The sequence below is a fragment of the Triturus cristatus genome, chromosome 3_2 (assembly GCF_964204655.1).
Source record: "Triturus cristatus chromosome 3_2, aTriCri1.1, whole genome shotgun sequence".
NCBI classification, from domain to species: domain Eukaryota; kingdom Metazoa; phylum Chordata; class Amphibia; order Caudata; family Salamandridae; genus Triturus; species Triturus cristatus.
The window spans coordinates 553,899,929-553,923,371 of NC_140584.1; positions in this window are offsets into that span (position 1 = coordinate 553,899,929).

A 23,443-nucleotide genomic window follows, 5' to 3' on the forward strand; every position below is an offset into this window, starting at 1 on the left:
GGACTTCCAGTCCCAGTATGCAAAGCTGTACTCACCTGAGTTTGATAAAGGGAGATAGCTGGAGACCATTTTGTTGGCAGTTTTTTGTGCAGCAGAGAAACCTATGATTAAGGGTGGAATACTCGAAACGCGTCAGGCTACTGCAGACGCTGGATGTGCCTGACTCTTCCTTGCCCATATGAAGCGTCGATCAGTGAGTGCGCCCTGCCCAGTGGGTACCTTGTGGAACTGCATATTTATATATATATATATATATTAACGCTCCAAATCCTTTCATATACAAAGAATGCAAGCACTCACGGGTGGCGTGGCAACAGGTCTTTATTTCCGGAACAGACGCGTTTCGGCGAACTGCCTTCCTCGGTGTTAACGGCACACCGTGAAACGCCATTTTTTATACACATACATCTCCATGTGTCAAAACATAATAGACATAGACAGAGGACAGCGTGAATATATATATATATGATAGATTCTGTGTCCTCAAAGTATTCCACACATTGTCATTGATATGGAATGAAATGCCTATTCTGAGAAGCATACTCAAATAAACAAATGCGAGATATAAAAGATATATGTCTTTCATTATAGGACTAATGTATACATTATGAATTGATGTACTAGAATAAAATGGTTGTTTGTCTCTCTTTTTCATGCTGCATATATTTATGTAACTGTGACTTTTACAATTTTGTTGAATATACTCAAAGTAGTAGTGGCCATGGTTATGTCTGTCAAGGATCTATCAATGTTATGTCTTTATATATTTATATTGTTTTTTTCTTATTTTTTATTCACCTAGAGGTTTTTTAAACAAGTAGATAACATGAGGGGCATCTTTGATGTATATTATATCTATTGGGGATAATATTTGTTTTTTTTGTCCTAGTTTTTAGAACATGTACATGTTCTAATGCAAAATGCATTTTAAGATGTCACATGTATAGTATTATTAATGTTTGTTCATATTATACACATATTTTGTGAGAATATTTTCATGTGTTATAAGTAGCCCTCCATTTATAGGGCATGCCATGGGGCGTGGAAATCAAGCGCTATGAGTACAATAATGAACAATAACGGTGTGATAAAATAAAATTCAAACTGAGGTCCAGCAATCCCCTCTTCCACCCACAGGCTCCCTTTTGCGTAAAACAATACTGGTAACCAATTTTAGGAGAATAGATCCAAATTGGGTAAAATAGGAATAATAAAATCGTTAAACCTGGGTCATTACCATTTCAATATGGCGTCCAATCCAGTGCAGGATCCATGCAACTCCTAAAACGTAGACACGAGTCTGTCTTGTACAAGGAAAATAAAAGTTAATTTCAGAGGGTGGTCTCTACACCGCTGCTTGGACATGCTTCAATGTGTTTTAGAGGGCGTGAAAAATGCATGCTTTCAGCACGTTAATGAAAAATACATGTGGTAAAATAAAATTCAAACTTGGGTCCAGTAACAGTTCCACCCACAAGCTCCCTTTTGAGTTAAACTATGCTGGTAACCACTTTTAAGAGAAAAGAAATTGGATTAAATAGGAATAATGAAATCATTATAACTGGGTCATTACCCTTCCGATATGATGCCCAGTCCAGCACAGGATCCAGGCAACTCCTACAAAGTAGACACAAGTGTGTCTTGCACAAGGAGAATAAAAGTCAATTTCACAGGGCGATCTGTATATTGATAACTGCTAGACACTTGTGTAAGGTGCTCAGGTGGAAGATACAGGGAAATAGAGCCCGGCAGTACAAGCTTCCTAACCCTGCTCCCCAGCTAGTACCTAGGCGGTGCTGCGGTACCTATGGATCAGACTCTACTCCCATTATTTGCTGGACCCTCTTTGCTGCAATGACAAAACTAGAGTTTTGCCTTTGTGAAGATGATTGACATGAAATAGGCATTCACAAATTTAGATAGGCACAATTAACAATGACTTCAAAGCCTAATAATGACTACATGAGCCACCTGGGTTCCAGGTTCTTAACATGTGGTGTTAGTGGAGTATGCAAAAGCACAACCTCATGAAGGCTAAGGACTGTGGTCTAAAAACCAGGACTGGATGTAAATCTCATGTGGTACATAGCAGCACTGTTAGCATTACTGTGTGAATAATAGTTACAACCTGGCCATAGCTAATTGTGCCTGATGTGAGATTTACAAGACTCCTGCCAGTTTAGCATTTTGGTACTTCTATTTTAAATCTCCCTATTGAAAATACAAGACATGAGTACTGGAATGTAAAAATGTAAATCAATCAGCATGTGTATAGCACAGCACAGTAACCCCTAGGGGTATTTGGGCCCTAGGGGTATGTGGGATAACAATGTGAGGAGCATAGCTGTCAAATAGCACCATGTCCATGCCATTATGGGCTTATTCAGCTAGCTAGACCTGCTTGACAACAAAATACCCAAACCGTGCTGGGGCTGTAGTTTCAGCTTACCTTTGGATTGAACCTACAGTAGGCACAGCATGCTGACTGCAATTAGCTAGAAAGCGAGGACTGAGCTGAGGTCATGCGATCAGGCCATTTGAGAAATACAAGTCTGTCTGATGTGGTTGCATGGGACAGAAGTGAGTTCTAAAGTGAAGCACTGTATTACCTAACACTCGAACCTGCTTTTGGCAGGTGCCCTACACATGTTTATAGCAGGTGAATTAACCCTTTCCACTATTTTACTGTATGTCTTGGTCTGGTTCTATTGAACTAAGGCACCTTAAAATACGAATTTGTAAAAAATAAGAGACCGTGACTCGCTGACTCATGTCACCCATATAGCCTCTTCTCATTACTGAGTTCTCATTTAAAAAGACAGTACATCCTGGTAGATATAGTGATTTGTTTCAAATAAAAACAGTCTCTTTACCAAACCTGATGGCAATGGAAAATCAATGAAAAGCTTTCGAAAAACTCTGCATATACAAGCATGGGCGTGAGTGCTTCAAATAGATATTTTTGATAATATTCCAGAGATCATTGAGTGAGTTGTGTAGACATTGCAGGAATGCCCTCAAGCCCAAACAATCCAGATACTCACTGTAATCATATCAACAATCCATCATTTAATATAGTCTTCATGATTTCAGTTTCCAACTGTTACTCTTTGGGCCAAGTCTGAAGCCTTTTTTAGCCAACACTTGTTTTGTCAAGATGGTGTGTCGCCCATGACTTCATTAGGGCTAAAAGTAAATAGAATCAAATTTAAAAAACTAATAATCTTCGCCATAAACGAAAATAAATTCCACTTTTACCCATCACCTTGTGATACAAACATATATATAAGTAAGGATTATAATCATATTGATACACCCCACGTGAAAACAGTATAAAACATCATTAAAAGTGGGTATACAAATCACAACTGTTTACATTCATATAAGAGATTGATTAGCACCAGATAATAAATAATCACCCTTCTTTGAACACATGCAGATACCTTTCCATCACCATATACAAACAATAGCTTAGAGTCAAACATAAACCCAAACCTACCCAAGTGTGAATACAACTACTAGCCACATACCTTGGTATAAACAATTGTCTGTAATGATACTAGAAACAAAATTAGGGTGAACACAGTGTACTCATTCACCCAATTTAAGATGTCATTCTTCATGTACAGAAAGCTATATCTCATATCCCCATAACTCCTGAAAAACACAAAAGAGTGTATGACAATATTGAGCCAACCCTGATACCACTACACAGAATTAATAGTACCTAACTTAAGAGTACACACATGAATAAGCAAGTGCAGTCACCATCTTGTTCCAACTAAAATTTGTGTGCTCCCAGTTCACCATGTACAGATGATTTAAAGCTATGACATGTAAAACAAAAACAGACTAAACTATAAAAAGCAAAATAACAATCACTCGTTGTGAAGTAACATCACAAAGTCATACTGAATATCCTAATATCCAATGTAAACAATATCACACCCAGCTATACAAATATGAGAAACCAGTACTCAATCTCATTAAACATGTCAAATTATCCTATAATAGTCAACTAAAACCATGGCCATTCTGTGCACAGAAAAAGGTTATAACTCCTACTCATAGGAGAGTACTGTTAAAACAGTGTCCTCAAACAATACAGTGTCCTACTGAGGCTCCTATCTCCATTTAAATAGTGACAACCTGCAACGGACTACTCCATGTGTTACCAGAACGTCCGCAATCAAAAAATTCCTCTATTCAATGAACTGGCAATCCCTGTCAGACAACCAGTTAAAGTCAAACTATATGAAAAACAGGTGCCAACTAATTGCAACATAAAATATAGTCGATCCAAGTATATCCCAATTCCATCGATTCTGTACCCAACAATTTGACAAATAATCCTACGGTGATTCACTCAGGTGGCATCTTTTTTCCATACTCATGTAATAGTCGGCAGAAATGGGCTACTACACTAATAAAAATGGAGCAACCATCTTAGAATCGCTAATTGCCATGTATTAACAAACACTGACAACATTCAATCCTCAATAAAACTCAATACATCATACTGTTATATATTTAAAGTTATTATATTTAAAGTCATAATCACAACAAGTAATATTATGATGTTCCGCTCGGACATCATCCAATCCATTAAAAGGCATTGTGAGTGTCAATCGCAACCTATTCACAATAATACTAATATGGCGAACATGTATATACCAATTCTAACATCAAATATAAATAGTCCAAATATCTCCTGATGTTATATGTTCAGCTACCAATAACGTAACAAACGATTGTATGGCAATTCGCTAAGGCGCCATCTTATTTCAGTCATAAAGTTCTATATATCAAAGTAAACTGGCTGCTACCTGCATTCATGTAAATAAATCATTAGTTTCTATTACTAATCATCACTGTGAACATACAATCCTGAATACATAACAAAACTTACTTATTATGTATTTAGAGGTCCCATAGTCATAAAGATACAGCATTCTGCTTGGAAAAATATCATCAGTCTAAAAAAGCGAGTCAACCAAAATTATTTCAGTCTCGCCACCAACTTGGAATCGCTAAATCCTGTTTCTAACCAAGAGTATGTAAACACAATCAGCACTAAATCATACTATTCACTCCTAGCATCAAGGAAATCTTGAAGAAAACTTATAACATACACTAATTTAAAGTATCAAGTACGAAAATCACAAATTTCAAATTTCAAACAAGTAATTGAACTAAATGATTGTGCACCAATTTGAGACACAACCAATACACACCAAGTCCCCAATTAGTGGCAAGCAACTTCCCAAAACAATTACTGTTAATGCAAAAGAGCATATTTAGTATGGTCTGAAGAGATGCAAAAGGCAATGTAGTATCCACCACATTACAATACAAATATTTGAGCTCCCAGAAAATATTGTAATTCCTGATCAATATACAACCCCTTCTCAACCGTCTTGAATTTCATGATCCACAAAGCTTCACATCATCTAAGATACAATTCACTATTATTACCCCTAGGTTCTCTGACCACATAATCTTTACCATAAAATTGAAAAGTACAATGATGGTCCTGGGGTTCACATTCCATTGTGTGTGAAGCTATGGGATATTTAATATCACCCTGTTTCAAAGCTCGAACATCTTCACCAATCCTCTCTCTGAGTGGTCTGATTGTGCTCTTCACATACATTTTGTGGCATTTACACACAAGCACATAAATCACAAATTTGGTTCCACAATTAATATTTATACAAATCATGTATTCCTGAACAGTAATATAACTTAATTATTTAATCTTATCCCAAAACCCATCTGCACATACTGCAGTGACCATAGAACCTCTAGAAACTGGAGTCAGCCAACTAATCTACTTCCGTTTACTAGGACTAAGAATTCTCTTAAGAGATATTCCTTTATGATAAGCGAATCTGAGATAAATTCATGCTTTGACTTATCTGCTTTAAGTAAATGCCAATGTTTCCGTAATGTTTTCCATAGTTTTCTGGAATTCTAATTATAGTTAGTAATCAGGTGTACCTTATTAGTATTACTTGTGCTCTTTTAATTCTTATATGTACACAGTGTGGAGCTTCTGTCTAACCACTGAATCCTAGTCTCAGTAGAACTAATCACATGTATATCATAGCCCCTCTGGATAAATCTTTGTTCCATGTCCTGTAAGCATTCTTGAAATTTGCTATCCTCACTACAAAATTGTCTCGCCTGCACCATCTCACCAAGTGGTACAGCATTAATTCAACACTTAGGATGTTGTTGTTTTCAGAAATATCCTACTATTGATCTTATCTTTGATATAGAGTACGACATCTTAAAAAACATTGTGCTCCGAACTATATTGATACGTAAAACACATATTGGAATCATTCATGTTGTTCATAAAAGCTCTTGAGTTTAGTTTTATCACCTGTCCAAATCATAAAGATGTCATCAATAAATCTACTTCAGTAAAAAATATGGTTAACCCACATTGAGCAGCATAGACCCCAGATCTGCCCCTCCTCAAACTACCCAATAAAGAAGTTGGCATAAAAAGGAGCAAACCTAGAGCCCATCACGGTACCCCGTAATTGCCTGAAAAATTCATCATTAAACAAAAAAACATTGTTCTCCAATATAAGTTTAGCCATTGAGATTAACATGTCTGTATGATCCAATAAGTCTATGGATCTGGTACTTAAAAAAATGCTTCAAAGTCATAATACAATTTTTATGTATGATATTCATGTACAATCAAACAATATCACGTGTGACCATTAACATACTTGGCTCCCATACTACATCACTAAGCAAATCCAAAATATGTTCCAAAACTTTAATACGGGAAGATTAATTGAACACATACGATTTTAAGAAAATATCCACGAACTCAGAGATACGTTCAGTAGGTCCTCCAATCCTCTAGAAGTTTGGACTGTCTGGTGGGAAAGATAAATCCTTATGCACCTTTGGAAGTGTATATAAACAAGGAAATTCAGGACGATCAACTAGTAGATAGCGGTATTAATCATGGAGTAGCCATGCATTATGCCATTTTTAGGTCAATCATCAGCATGCATGCACTGTCTGCAAGTCCTGCTGTTATCAAAGAACCACTTTTTCCCACCTTGTACTTACCATACGCTGACTCCAGTGTCGATCTTCTTTGCTGCCTTCTGAATGGTTCCTGCAGCCGATACCTCACTTCCGTTGAAGGCTGAGGAGCACTGGTTGACTACAGTTTCCTTCCGCTTTCATGTATATCTGTTGTTTGGAAGAACTATTATTCTACTGCCAATTCTCTTCTACTCTCTGGTATAGAGATAATTTTGTTTGATCAAGGCGGTTAACTTGTTATTTCTCTCGGGTCATAATGTGTTCATGTTACACTTGGTCAGGGTGTCAATGCTGGTGGTAACATATTTTTGTCTGCTTCTACTTTCCTTTTTCATTTTTACCTTACATGCTGTAAGAACCTCAGAGTCTGACCCCCTCTGCACCCCCTGCCTCCCCCCTTCGTCACCTGCTCTCATACCACCCCAAGCCAGAGGAAATGTTGTAATTAATAAACACACTGACACAGTTAACATCGCCATGAAGACACAGAAACGCACGAAAAAGAATTCCATCTGGACTGAGTGACACAGTGATGCATGCAAACAGCAGATGAAGAAAGTTGGGTAAGGAAAATCAACATACGGGCTTCAATAGCTGCAATCTACATTTTTTAAAAAGCACAATTTTATTTAAATGTTTCTTATTTGGACGAGTTCTGAATGTGTTTTTCTGTTCACAGCCTGCTCTCCCTGTTTGTAACACTTTACTAGTGCTCGGCGCCAGTAATTGTCAGTCTCCACAGACATCAAATACAGTTTCAGGTGCACGTCTGAAAAAGAAAATACATTTGTGATTTAGGAACTACTGCCCCAGGCATGTTAAATGATCTTTTACCTCTTCTGGTTAGTTACTTGAAAAGCGCAAGCAAACATCAAAATTATGTGTGAATGAGTAAAATGTACACAGCTCACATGCACCACAGATTCTTTTGGCGCCAGATTCAATAGGAGATAGCTCTGCTGTGTACTGCTAAGTGAAACCGAATCAACATATCATATTTGTTTTAATTAGAAATAGTGCTACCATTTTTTTAATGACTACAGCTAGATAGCTCTGCTACATGTAAAATGCAAAAATCATTTAACAAGCCGGGGAGTTAGCCTGCGAGACTGCGCTACTGTCTAAGGCTTAGGGAGAATATATTTAAGTGGGCCACCTTAAGTTCCAGTCTCTCTTGGTACATGCCATGAGTGTGCCGGTGAGGGGCCCCTTGATGTTCTACAAGCGGAAGAAGAACCCCATCTGTCACCTGTTAATAACCTATTATTAGCTGCTGCAGCACACAGTTCTTGGCCTCCCACCCCTTAGGAACAGCTCACTGCAGAAGGTGTGGGCAGTTGTGCCAGGCAATGCTTCCTTCAACAAATCAGAGTGATGTACTGACAGTAACACCCACACAGCAATCAGAGGAGCAGTCTGCAGTCGTGTCCCTGAAGAGGGGCGCATCTACCTGCAGCGCCTGTGTATCCCAAGGGATAAGCCTGCTGTCTCGTTTGCACCCACTGTGTACCCAGAAAAGCAGTTATGGAGCCTGAGAAATGGGTGCAAACCTTTCATTCAAATGCATCCTACGAGAAAGCTTATCTTTCATTTAGGTTCACTATCATCGACGTAAACTGAGAGACAGCCCCACAATCTACATGCAAGCCTATAGACAGCTAATATCTCTTATTACACCCGCTATATCATTTAACCTGAAAGACAACTCTTCTGCCCAAGTTGCAAGCCTTTATCTCCTGTGTGTCTTATTCAGTAGCTCTTTCGTCTTGTTTTCACTCACTGTGTCTTCTATGCAACTTGTGAAACTGTCCTGCTGTCTAAGGAGCAAGCCTTTAACTCATGTGCTTCCAGAGGCATAGCTCTTCTCACATTTTCACCTGCTGTATCATTAGGTAACTTGAGGGACAGCCCTGCTGTCAAAGGTGTAAAACTATAACACTTTCAACCTCTGGATAGCTTTGCTTTCTTAGGTGTATGCATATAACCTCTGTTCAAACGTTGCAATAGCTATGCTGTCTGAGGCTACACATGTTACTTTTTAAAAGCTGTAAAAAGTACACATCTAATGTAGCATGTATAAAGTACACATGCAATTTATGGTAATTTTGTATTGCCAAGTGCTAGAAGTTTCATTATGCCTTGACTAAGCAATTTGCAACACTATGCTGTCCACCATCATTTATGGATTAAGCACACTTGCCCCTTACCCTAGTATCTGATGCATATAATGCTACACTTCCAAAAGAAATTAAAACCTGTGTTCGGTCTAAAAACTTTCAAAGATTGCTCAAACTCTGCACAGGAGGTTCAGAATAACACCAAATACTTTTCTAAAGTTCAGCTGTGGATTGCTGCATTCAACAGATTAGAATTGTGCCTGGATGGTCTAAATATCTCAAAGTAATGGGCTTTTATTGTGCACGAAATGAAACCCCTGTATTTTTAATGCCATTGTGTAAAACATGGTTCCTTCCTTAGCACTAATTTTATTTTTTACATTTATAATGCAAATAGCTCTAACTTCAACAAATGTGAGACCTAATGAATTCCCAATGCTTGTTTCAAGTTGCCATTGATCAATTTAGTTAGTTCAAAAATAGGATTGGTACTCAATTTCCCATAACACATGGAGCCATCCAATTATTAAAAAATCTCCATATCATCCACTCAATTCATAACCACAATATTATCACCTTTGACTGCTATCCTAATCATCAGGTCATGTTGCAATACGTTCACATGAGGTCAGATTATCTTCCCCTTCCTAAACTAGTCATTGTCCTACTATTCCAGCTATCCAAATATGTGCAAATGGCTTTCTAAAAAAGCTCCAACTTATTACCACAAGTCAATTGTGGTGTCTATCTAGCTCTCGGTTGTAGTCCACTATCAATGCTCAAATTTGTCCCCATAAAATATAGATTCCAAAAACCATGGCATACACTTTTAGATGGTGACTTATTACCTGATTTTTTTTAAATACATCTATTTTTGAGGCATATGCTTGATGAAAAAATAAAAACAATGCACCCATTGCATTAGCTTGCCAAGTTTAGGTATAATGGCTTTGCCAATGCTTGATCATAATGAAATGAAGCACGGCTTTGTCGTGATCCCACTGTAAATGGTGAATTTCATATTGTATAATTGCAGCAAAAGATTCTAATGCAGTTTGTCTGAGCACTGACAAAGAACTCCCTCTGTGTAGATACACATATTTCAAGGTCAGCATCAAATATGTGGCGGAGGATCCCATTGTCCCTGGAAGCTTGTTACTGCACCGAGACAATGAGGTTGATCAGCAAAAGGCTAAGGAAGGAAATTAGAAAGCAAAGACTAAACAATAATGTCCTCTATTTATTCATGCTTGATGGAAAACCGTACTTATAAAATCATTAAAATGCATTCATTGGCATCTTACAGATTAAATGTAACATTATATTCTCTAAACAATATTGTTCAAAAGTTTGTCACCACTAATTTTAAAGTTTTGGATGTGCATTGGATAACTATAAACCCTATAAAGAAAAGAACAATGATAGTTCATGTTAACCTCCAGGGAATCTCAAGAAAAAAAAGAAAAGTTTTAAAGGGTATAGGAGATGAGAAATCTTTGAGGAGCTTCTGGTTTTATGAAAATGGCTTGGGGAACTGGCCTACAGGTGGCAGACAAAAAGATTTTGAATTTCTATGGTAATCATGTACATTGGACCTATGTTGGGCACCTTTTTCAAGATTAGAGCACCCCTCTGGCCACTCTTGCACGAAACTGAAACTCTTGCTACAAAGGATCTTTACAAAGTATACAACACTGCTAACCTCTGACCGCATCATGGTGTAGCACACTACCTGCTAGAACATTGATTCGCCCATGTTCCTCCTACTGTACAAAGAAGGGCTTAATAGACAAAAACAATCAATGAATTCTCTGCCACAGCCTTTGAGCTTAGGAATGACTGATTGGAGAACAAGGTAGGGCAACATTTTAGCACAACTTCAGCATACACCCCCCAGGCTCCCTCTATTGAAGAAAAACTCCCATGCAGCTTTTTGGCCCTCATAAGTAAGATAGCCCAATCAGTTCTCATATCTGTCTCAACATGGCCCTTTTAAATATGTCTTCTCTTCCCAAGCATAGCACAGAGCTCTACAATATTTTAACTGATGACCCTATTGATATTGTCCTTTTAACTGAAACCTGGTTAGAGAATCACTTAATTCCGGACATTATAGCGGCCCTCCCTTTCAGTCTAAAACGTTTAACAAAAATCGGGGAAGTCAGAGAAAAGGAGGTGGATTAGCAATTGTGGACTGCAGCTCATTTAATATTTCGACTGGAATGTAATATCATCTCTAACGACGACCTAGCCTCTGTAATAATCTATTTTTCTTCAAAGTTGCTTGGTGTGCATGTAAGTCTATTGTCCTCCATAGCACATGCCTAACTCTTTGAACCTTTGTGCTCTTTGCGCCCCACCTACAGTTGAGGATTTTCCATAAGAGACTTCAACATGTGACATGAGAAAACACTCGGTAATCATTAAGAGCGCTTTGAAGCCATGTTGTCGCTCTCCTTTACTCAGGTAATCCATGGCTCTACCCATGTCAAGGATCAGACTATCAACATGCTATGGTCCCACAGCACACCTGTTACCCTTATAGATCGCACTCCCTGTGCTTGACCAAATACCTTTCTCATTTCTTTTGATATTTCACTGGAAGTGGCTGTCACTCAAACCAAAGAGTCAAATGATCTTTTCTGCAGTTGTATAAGGGTCAACCACACTGACCTGGCAGTCACTCTTAGGGCTTCGAGTTCTAAACCGTGCAGGTGAATGATGCAGCCACATACTTTAATTGCTGGATTGCAAACACCTGTAACCATCAAGCTTCGAAATGCCATTTCCTGATTGACACCTATCTAAGCACGCCTCATGGTACAGTGAGGAATTGTGGCTCACCAAACTTTTTCTTAAGCAGACAGAGAGGTACTGGCATGCAAACTATAGTTCCGGCAATGAAAAGATTTTAATAGAAGAAATGACAATTCAGTGTTAAAACCACCTTCTAAAGTGCCTTTATTAACAATGCCATAAACAAACAAAAGGAAACCTTTAAAATCATACATGAATTATCAAGTACCAAAAGGACAATCCGCGAGCTGGAGCCCATTCAGGAGTTGTGTGCCTCCCTCAATACGTTCTTTATAGAAAAAATAAAAACCATCAAAGAAAGTATGCGCCAGTTCTTTCTACATCACAAGCTTCTGATTTAGAGGGAGGAGAGGAGCTGCCCACGCACCTCTTCCCTCAAATTCCACAAATGAAAAAACATTACTCACTCTACTGAATACGGGGAAAGCAGGCTCTCTCAAAGACTCGTCTCTTCCAGCTATATTCAAGTCCTTTGCCGAGACTGTGCCAGACTGGGGAACAACCTTTACAACGCAACTTTTACAACGCACTACCATTACAACGAAACTGTTACAACGCGAGTGCATTGACAACGCAGGACATTACAACGCAAGTCTTTACATCGACTTGCACTAGATGGCGTGCTAACATTAAAAATAGTGTAGTTTACTATCACAACACCTTCCCTACTGTTACGTGGACTGGAGTTGGAATAGTAAATTACACTTTTTTAATGTTAGCACGCCATCTAGTGCAAGTCGATGTAAAGACTTGCGTTGTAATGTCCTGCGTTGTCAATGCACTCGCGTTGTAAATCTTTCGTTGTAACAGCATGCGTTGTAACAGCATGCGTTGTAACGTCATACATCCTGCCAGACTCTATGTTCAAACTACTTACTATGTCGCTAACTCAGGGTTTAATACCTCTGCAATTTAAATCAGCAGTGGTTCTACTCCTACTGAATAAACCGGACAATGGCCCTAAACAGTTCCACTTCATCTCACTCTTGCCATACCCAGCCAAAGTGCTGGAACCATAAGTCACGCTGTAAATCAACTGTTTCCTTTCCACCTCTAATTTCTTGCATCCACACCAAGCAGGCTTTTGAGCTGCTCACACCACTAAAGCAGTAATGCCATTCATGCTGGGGAAACCGATTTATGCAGTCAGGAAACCGATGAAGGCCACAGCACCGCTCTAGTATTACTAGATCTCTCCTCTGCTTTTGACACAGTGCATTATGGGATTCTGACGTCCCGATTGAAGACAGAGGGTTATCTGAGCTAGCTCTTAGCTGGGTTGTTTCGTTCCTCAATGCTCGTGCATTGATTAATTTATATCACTTCACCTCTTCTACTGTAAAACTTGACTGCAGTGTTCTGCAGGGCTCTTCTTTATCACCCGGTTTAACATCTATGCATACCCCTTTCTTAAGGTTCTTACCTCTAGGGGATGTCGTATTTATAATTATAAAGATGACTCGTAGCTCATATTTCAGTTGAAGGGCACCCATAGCTCCTACTTGAAACTTCAAACAACGCTGAGATTTATTTGCCGGTGGAAGCAGTGGAGCTCACTGAAGCTAAACCTGCAAAAAACTGAGCTTGTGGTAATCAATAATGCTCTCAACCCTTAGACATTCTGTTATTGGCCAACAGAAATGGGGCAGCCCTCTTCACCTCAGCTGTAAGCTAATAGTTTAGAGGTGGTCTTGGGCTGTCAACATTCAATGGGCCCTCAGATTAACACAGTGACTGCTAAATGCATAGGCTTATTGAGAATTATGAGGAACCTTTCCTCCCACAAAGCATTGAGATCAGCCATTACAGCAACCATTCTCTATCGGCTTGATTATGCCAACTCTATTTACCTTTGCCTCCCATCTTTTCGCCTTCATAAACTCCAGGTAATCCAAAACAATGCTGTGATGATGATTCTCAAACTACCCAGGCACACTCGTGCCAACCCTGCACTAAAAAAACTTCCCTGGCTCCAGTCACACAAAGAACCCAGTAAAAGGTTGCCTGTGTGACATATAGAGCAATTCATAGGCAGGGCCCAGCTTTTCTGTTGTCCAGAATTAAAAAGCAAAGCCCAGCACGCGCCTTTAGATCTTGAAGTGAGGCTGTTCTTATGATGACACATTTGCTCAGATAAAGAGCGAAGGCAGAAGCATTTCTTCTCTTGCCCCCTCTCTATGAAATTCCCTTATGCAGGATGTTTTCTATGAGGCAAACTACCTGAGATTTAGAAAAATCCCAAAAGCATGTCTATTCAGACAGGCTTTCCCATCAGGTGAGCCTCTCTTCTAGCTCCATTGCTTTTTGGCTTTTTCAGTGCCATGAAACCTCTGGGTGTATGAACATTATGTAAATTCTCCTACAATAACAAATACTAAGGAAAGAAGCAGCTGGTGGTAGAACAGCAATGCTCTAAGCTAGGGGTGGGCGGAATTTGCGAAAGTGACTTTCGCAAATTATCGCGAAAATGTTAAAAATCTCCGCAAGCACGCGGAAATATCGCGAAGATGCGGAAAGTTCTTTTCCCGCCCGTTCGCGGTATTTTCTGCGTGGACGCGGCTCGCCAACTTACCCATGCGGTTGCTCGCGGGCGCGGCCATCTTGTTTTCACTCTTCTCGCGGTTCCTGATCGCGAGAAGAAAGACGTGATCGCGCGACCAATGACATTACTGCGGGCGCGAACTGTCGCGAGACAGCGCAAATGGCTACCAACAATCCAACATCTCGTGGAGAACGCGACCGGATCGGGAAAACTTGTCGGCGAACGCGGGGATTCAGGTAAGGCAATCGCGCACACGTGAGAATGTATTATTTTACAGCGCGAGCAAGAAACAAATTATCGCTAAGCTGCGGAATGCGGAAATTTTGACATTTTCGCGCCCTTCAGCGGAACGCGAAAATGTCAAATTATCGCAATTGCCGCGAGCGGAACGGAAATTTAGCCCAGGAATACTCTAAGCTAGATCTGCTGGGATTCCTCTTGTTTGGCTCCACCTTGGGGGGTAAATACATGATTTCAAGAAGACCTGCCTGGATGAGCTCATTATAGCATAGTTACTGGTAAGATATTCAACCTTACCACCTCAGATTTCTTCCTTACCAAAATATTTGACTGCAACATACATTTCCAAAGTAGAACAAAAATGTGACAAACAATTACTCTGCCACCCACTCTTGGTAACCACATATACAGAAGGCACAAATTAACAAGACAGCACTAATGGTGGCCTGCGCAAATGTCCACCATATCGACAAAAGCACCTTCTTACATACACTGCCAGCAAAAAAGCAGAAATTGGCTGATTGGTATTCAGGCGGTGTTCACATAGCAGTTAGCTTACACCTTCAGTATAGAGAGATTGCCTGTAGCATCAAGGGAAAAGAAAGAGTGATTAGTAATCAGAGACTTAAGGGAAGGGCTCACATGCCAAAGTATTACCAAAATGTGAATGGAAAACAATGGTAATTAAACATCATTAGAGAGGGAGAGGATGGGATAAGGAAAGAGTGTGAGGGAGAGAGAAACTGATCTATTTTTAAAAGTAGAACAGACACATGCAAGCCCAAGGGATGAAGGGATCCATCTGTCCATTGTAATGATAGCTCGTCGGATTCTAGGATGCAGAGTAGATATGGTTTGCTCTGCAGTCACAGACTAATTGCACAGGCGCAAAGCTCCATACACATAAAGAACTGATGAAGTCCTGCTCCTCTAGTGCAAAAACAAGAAGGGCAGTTTGGTCACATAAAAGGCCCAATGTGGCATGGCAATACTGTGTGTTCAGAGACTTGGTGAAAACTGTGACACAATAAAGGAATGGGGGAAGCCAGGAAATTGCTCCACTATGCAGGTTTTGAGGTTTTGTTATTAGACGGTAACCATGCAGTGTTCCATTCTTACTTCTGGGCCCAGATGAATTCACTCTCTGCACTACTGAAAGCTTTGCCCAGGGATTTAAGTGGGATGAAAAAGTGAGGGTCTCTAAAAGGGGCATGAGCTACTCAAATAAGGGTGTGGAATAAACATGTAAACTAAATTGCTGTGATTTTCATGTTGTGCCACTCGATCTGTACCTTTGGTGCATCTCTGAGCTTTCTGTTATCACATATATAACACAACAACTGACATACACCGAAAACTAGCCAGGACTATTGGCTTTATCAATGGTTATTAGTTGTCTAACATCAACGAGTAACCACAATGATTGTGTTGTAAATAATATTGAAAATGTTTTAATTCTGAAATGATGAGACTCTGAATTAAACATTACTGAGGCTTGTGTAAAGGGTAGTGATCTTCAGAGTGTCTCAACATTCCCATTCACTCTGGCAGACATGTACTCCCTATTTCTTCCCACATCTTCTCTATCTGCATATCTTACACCTTATTTCTTGCCTCTTCAGTGCCCTCTTTTCCCTCTCTCCTGCATGCACTTCCTCACATTTCCTTCACTTTCTCTACCCCAAAAACACAACTCACTCACACACCTGTAAACACTGTATTTTTTTCTACCTTCCTCTTGACTTCCATATTCTACAGTGTGTCTCTCAACATTATCCAACATTCTTTGACACCAGAAAAACCTTCCAAGCTTTTTTCTGACCTCCCACCCAATAAAAGCTGTTTGTCTTACAAAGACACACCCAACAATGAGCGTATACTCTTTCTCAACAGTAACAAATAAAGCTCCATTCCGATCATGACAGTTAAACTTCAACATCCCTATAGAAATGCTGCACCTCAAACATTGTCCGCGTGGTCCACTATAAAAATAGCTTCCGTCCTGCAAAATGTCCATATTTCACTATTTGACTTCCTTCTGGGTCTGGCAATGACACCTGGCCTCCTGGCATCTCTCTACTCAAGCTGGGGCAGAAACTCCATCTATAAAATGGCTGTTCCCGAACACGCTTTGTAATTTCCAAAATATCATGCACTTCAAAAGAGAAAAACCTGTCATCTGCACTAAATCTTTCCATCCCAAATTAATCGGGATCACTTCTGGACAGGGGGAGCATTCTACCAACAATTTCAGCTTTAGCAACAAACCTCATGCCAGCTCCCAAACCATTTAATTTGGACCCTGATAATGTTAAACCTCAACTGTTTCCCAAATTTCTGAATGTCAAATTGACGTGTTGCCCACTTCATGAATGATTGCCCACAAATCCAGACCTCAATTTGTTCTTGCCAAAGCCATGCAGCACTAATTGAAACAAAACAAGATTTTACAGATAAATTACTTTAAAGCCGAATTTGTAACAATCAGGCCTCCAAGGCCCCAGCCTCTGTGTTGCCTTCCCCAATTAGCCCCTCAGCTCCACTTCAGCTGCTATCTACATTCAAAAGGAATGTACACTATATTCTGTTTGTGGCTACTGAAACATCCCCAATGCCTTACACATAACCCTCAACATCTGAGATGATAGCACCTTGGATCCGTCTGCATGTCTAAAACTCCATACCCTCACAGACTCATCTGTGTATCTCCTCCACCACCATAGTGGAAAGACCTGCCCATCTAAATAAAAACACAATTCGGCTCATCTCACTCCCTTCAATTAATTTTTGACCTCACCAACCAGACTTGGTTGGTGAAGTCAGAAATAGACCTCACCTACCGTAAACCCTCCATCCTCAAATTAAGTTTGAACACCCTAAAAGTCCTGAAAAACAGCCACATCATAATAACTGATAAAAGGAAACACTCATGAACATCCCTACAAATATTAGGAAGAACTCTCCAAAATCTCTCTAAGGCGCTCAACATCAGACGCCTCCACTCCTTGCCCCTATCATCATGTTTGGGAACCCAACCTCCTCCTTTTTTCTCCAGCTGATGTCTCATGGCCCTAGTAAAGCTTCTGAAAAAAAGCCCAAACCTGCCAATTTACCTGAGATAGTCACTGCCAACCAACCTCTGCCAAGCAATAGTATAACGTTTACCACATTCACCCTCCATTGCTCTGCAACCTCTTCTGCATTTGTTCTCCTAGAACCTGAAGCTAAAAATGCTGGCCAAGCTTCACCATATGTCTGTCTTGTGGATTCCAATAATGATACTTTTATTAATTCCATCACAAGCCCCATGCTATGCTCAAAAGGCCCTCTGGCATCTGAGTCTTTCTCTCGTCCACACCTGGTGCAAAGCTACGAAATCTCTGCCAGTGCGAACGAGAAAGAACATCTGCCATTCAACTATCCACTCCTGGGGTATGCCATACCTTACAAACAATGTTGTAATGCAAACATTAGATAAAACCCCCAAGAGTTATAAAAATGTCACAACTGCCATACTGTCAACATTAAAAAGTGCCTTCTTACTAGCAAATACTTCCACAAACGGACCATGACCATCAATGGGAAGAATTCCAAAAAGGCAATACTGCGACATTCTCTGCTCTTGCCATTGCTCAGCGCACCACCGCCCTTGCCAAAATCAAAACCTGAACCTACTGTCACATTTAAAAACAGTTCCAAACACCACTCTGCCTCCTCCCTATCCCCAACAAAGTAACACCATTGAAATCTCTGACAAATATCTAACAAACTCTCGGATCATATCTCAACAGCTCAGTGTGTAGTTCCATAGGGAAGGTCCATATTAGGTACCCAAACATTTTGAGCTCCTAAGAGGCGTCTACTTCTGGAAGCACACACCCTTACTCACCAAAAGATGGCATGCTTCATCATCTGGCTTTGTGCCTCATTGGCCTGGCAGGGCAATGCCCAACGGGTCCCCCAAGGTGATTCTTTGACAGAGAGAAGTGAGAAATTAAAATTAACTAAAGGCTTCACTGACAAACTATTTATTAATGGGGCTTTTGTTAAAAGTTAAAAAACTACAGAAATACAGGGGATAATGATGCTGTATGAATTAATAACAATCTGGTCATACTTCTTGCCTACTTTTTTCTAACAAAGATCAATGGCAATTCGTTAGGACCTGAATGAAAGCCTAAGCTATTTGAGTGGATGTCCTATTCGGTAATTAATTATGATCCCACATCATTATTTCTGTTGCAACTTACATCCTTGATTCAAATGTGTTGTTCAAAGGATGCACATGCCCTAGAAATAAAAAAATATACACAGGACAAGCAACACACAAAACTGTCTGTTTGACTTCCTGTAATACCGTAACCTTTATTGTGCTCAATTTCGTATTTTATTTTTTTCTTAACACTTACTACATGCACAAATACCCTGATACGCCATTCACACACATTGTTGCAGAGTATATTGATTCCGTGAGCAACAATAAAACACAAAAAGACACTCTCATTATTTCCTCCAAGACCCGAATTAAAATCGCCCTTTGGAACTCATGGGACCAAGACTACCAGGTGGTCATCTGAATAAAAAGTTATGTAATAAATAAGGATATCAGGCTTTTAGTGCGATTTTGCATCAATTACTTGACCTGTTGGTAGTCACTAGATTGAGCCTACCCGTCTCAACGATCTCAGAGGTGAAGATACAAGGCTCCCATCCCAGGCTATATTCAGATAAAGCCCACGTTCTTCCGCTCAAATGACTGGGATGTCAAAGTGATGACAGCACACGTCACGTTGGACACCCTTTTTGGGACATACTAGTCACTTGACAAAGTAGTACATCATGGGCACCATATTGAAAGGCATGTATTATAGGAAAAGTGCCATGTTATATGGTTCAGTTTTTTAGAGGTCACAAAGAGACTGTGTTTTTCATATTTTAACACAATAGCTCATTCATTATGTATAATGCTCATGTGTATGTCCACTCATTCAGACCTGTAGTTAGACTTGTGCGGAGCAAGTATGTATTGAAGTTATTTTAATCTGTTCAAGAGACATAGCAACTCAGAGGCCTTGGCTGAACCAAAGATTTCTTCCCAGAGAGATGCTTAGAATATTATGAAGGATGAGATATTCTCGTTTGATTGCTGACCACTTCCCTCATTATTTCAGTAGAGATAATCCTGTTTGCGTATCAACTAGTTTGGAATTCTTACTGGCATAATGAAGATCCTTTATGTGTATATGCCATAGTAATCAGTTCATGAGACCGGACAATTGAAGGCATTTGCTGAATTTGTTTAACCTCATCAGTCTTAGCAAGTGGCGTGGACAAGAGACCAACTCATCTAAGAGGGTGGAGGTCATTAATCAGTTATTTTGCTAAGGCATTTCTAGGAATGTCATCATTCAGACAATGTACTTGTGTTCACAATCTGAAGATTTATCTCTGTTTTTTCTTGAAGAGCCTGCCATGGGAGTTATCAGTCTCAACCCCTCCAGAATCCCCCATGTCATGTCAGTGGGGCAGTGATTTAGTTCAAGAAAGTGAGCAGTGATTTTGTTGTCATTGAGCAACACAGAATTTTGATCCTGTGATTTGATTTGTCTCATGGTGAGTTGATTAGACTCATCCCTATAGATTTTAGCTGACAGGGACAGTTTATCAGATAGATACATTTCCTAGTTTTACAATTGGTATGTTCATAAATTCACCACTTCGGCTCGAGAGCAAAGTCGAATTCTTTGATATGTAATGTGAGGTTATGGATGTTACAATGCCCGCAAACGAAATGACCTTCCACTGGGGTGGGGGGAAGCCCCAGCTTCTTGTTACACTGTTATCATGAGATGCTGGTTTGGGTCCAAATGAACCAAGAGATCATTCAATTTGCATGATCATTTAAACACAAAAAGAGGTTTTTCAATCACCAACTCCCCAGTATTCAATATATTCCACATTTTCTTAATGGTTTTTTGATATCGATGGAGAAGGGGTGGATGCTGTCACACAGGTGCGTTTGAGTTGTTCCTTTCTAAATTTTGGTTTCAGTAATAATCTTTATTATTCCTGGCCCTCTTTCTGTCCTTCCGAATAATATTATATGGGTAATTACATTGCCATAATTTGTCAGACCTTCTGCTGCTTCTCATGAGTAATTGTTTTTCTACAATTCCTCTGGATTCTTAAGAATTGGCAATACAGTATGTTTGTCCTCAGTATGTTTGTCCTTGGGTGATGACTTTCGAAAAGTAGCAAGCTGTTCCAGTCTGTTTTATTTATTTTTGTCCTCATTCGCCTCAGGTTTAACTTTATAAAATTATTGCGTGCAATTCCTGCCTTTATATAGGAAGGGGAGGGCATCCAGCTCACAGCTTAACTCCTGCACTTTTCTTTTCTACCATGGTAGTCAATAACCTGGCAATAAAGTGCATCGTGAGGCATATGGGCGCTATCATAGGACATATCTTTTATCGCCTAGCCCTCTACTTCCAAACATCTTAGCAAAAGTAGCCAGAATTTGTATCTCTTTTTTCCCTGGTCCGCTGCATCCAATTTTAAAGTGATTTTTAAGGATTGTAGCCAATCAGTAAACAAGGGTGGGTGATCACTTACCCACTTTATACAAATATCCCTGAGTGCCAATAGCATCGAATAAAACAATAACATTTTCTGGTCTCTATTAGCTCCTGTTTGCACATCTGATACCCCAAAAAAGACAAGAGATAGGCTTACCTGACTTTGTATGTTAAGAATGTCGGATAAAGCCTTACTCACGTCTTCCCAAAATGTTTGCATGCCTTGGCTTTGCGCAAACATATGCACATCATCTGCTTTACTTAGCCTTCATTTTGCATTGGCCACCACACCACCTCTCCCAAACTTCGACAGCCTGAGTGGAGTTCAATATGCCCTATGGAGTAAAAAAATATGATTTCTTCTTAAATTGGCAGGTTTAACCAAACCATAAAGCAGACTCATGGATACTTACCATAAGCTTCCCAGCTGAGGCTCCAGCAAGTATTTTCCCACAGGTGTTATGACAATGTGAAGGTCCCCTCAGTCATGTCAATCATCAGCCAATACCACGTTGAAATTTCTTTAGCCTTTGGTACACCTAGAGTCAGTTTTTCTTCTAGTTCATTGGATCCACCTATCTTTGTGCTAAGAGACTGAAACCAGCTTTGTATTTTAAGGTATTTACATTTTGAAACTCTGTTGTCGGTTAACTCTCGGCACACTTCCCAAGTTAATAGTTTTCCTTCATTAACTAAATGCTCCCATCTCTGAATGCCGGCTTCTTTTAGTGGAAGTGCCAGTTTGTTCTTGGACCATTCCGGGCACCCAGAGGACTCCCAAATAGGGGCAAGTTTTGTGCTTTTCTTAATGCTGTACCATATTTCCGCCATACATTGCAATACTTTCAGTCTCACCTTCTTGAAGTACCTAGGGTCTGCAAATTTATAAATAAAACCAGAGTCACCACCCCTTACATCTTTTAGCTTAGCACTGAACATTCTGTCTATTTCTGAACTGGATGGTCTATCCAGTAGCATTTTCTCATTCTTCAGCATTCTTAGTATTGCAGATCTCGAAGGGCTAGACCGTCATCTCTTTTTTTCTCCTTAGTTTCTTCCATGCTCTACGAGACCCATTTGAGGCCCCAATGAAACTGACTATCTTTCCTTGTATTTATCCAATCGCTCAAACTTGAAGGATGGTGGTATTGCATTGAAAAAAAAGGTAAACTTTGGGAGAATAACCGTTTTCACCAGATTAGCTCTATCAAAAATAGTTAAGGGTAAATGAGACCAGCCCAACATCAAATTACAAGCCTCTCTTTATCTTTATAAAATTCTCCTCCGGGAGTCTCACAATATCTTGAGTTATTCTAACCACTATGTATCTCATCTCATTCTTAACCTGCTAATTTCCTCCCTTAATATTCCAGGCCATTATCTCTGTCTTATCATTAGAAACATCATAACCGGCTACCTTGCCAAAATCTATAGTCAGCTTATCAATTAATGGAAGAGTAGCAAGTAGATTTAAAGTGTAGACCAAAAGATCATCAGCTTACAAGGCTACTTTTTTACCCAGCCATTGGAGCTGAAGGGAGATATACCTGACTCTTTCCTGATTCTCCTTGCCAATGGTTCCCTGTATAAATCAAACAATAACGGGGACACGGGGTAGCCTTGTCTTGTCCCCCTAGTTGTCTTAAAAGAGGAAGTCAAATTCCCATTTACCAACACCTTAGCACACAGGGAGTTGTAAATAAGGGCAAGTGTCCTGCAAAATCTATCTCCTAAATTAAGGGATCTCATAAGAGTTTGCAAAAATACCCAGCTTACTCGGTTGAATGCTTTTTGCAGCATCCAAAGCTATTATTGCCAATGAGGACATATGTCAATTCATGTAACGTTCTTCCTCTTCTGAAGCCTTTCTGATCCTCATTAATAAGGTCACCCACAGTACCATTGAGCCTACCAGCTAGGATTTTAGCAAATATTTTGTAGTCACAAAACAGTGAAATGTGCCTGTATGATTCGCAGTTCTTTGCACATTTCCCCGGTTTCAAAATTAATGTAATAATTTCTTCATTCCACGATATAGGTATAGACATCCCTTCTTGAAAAATCTAATTAAA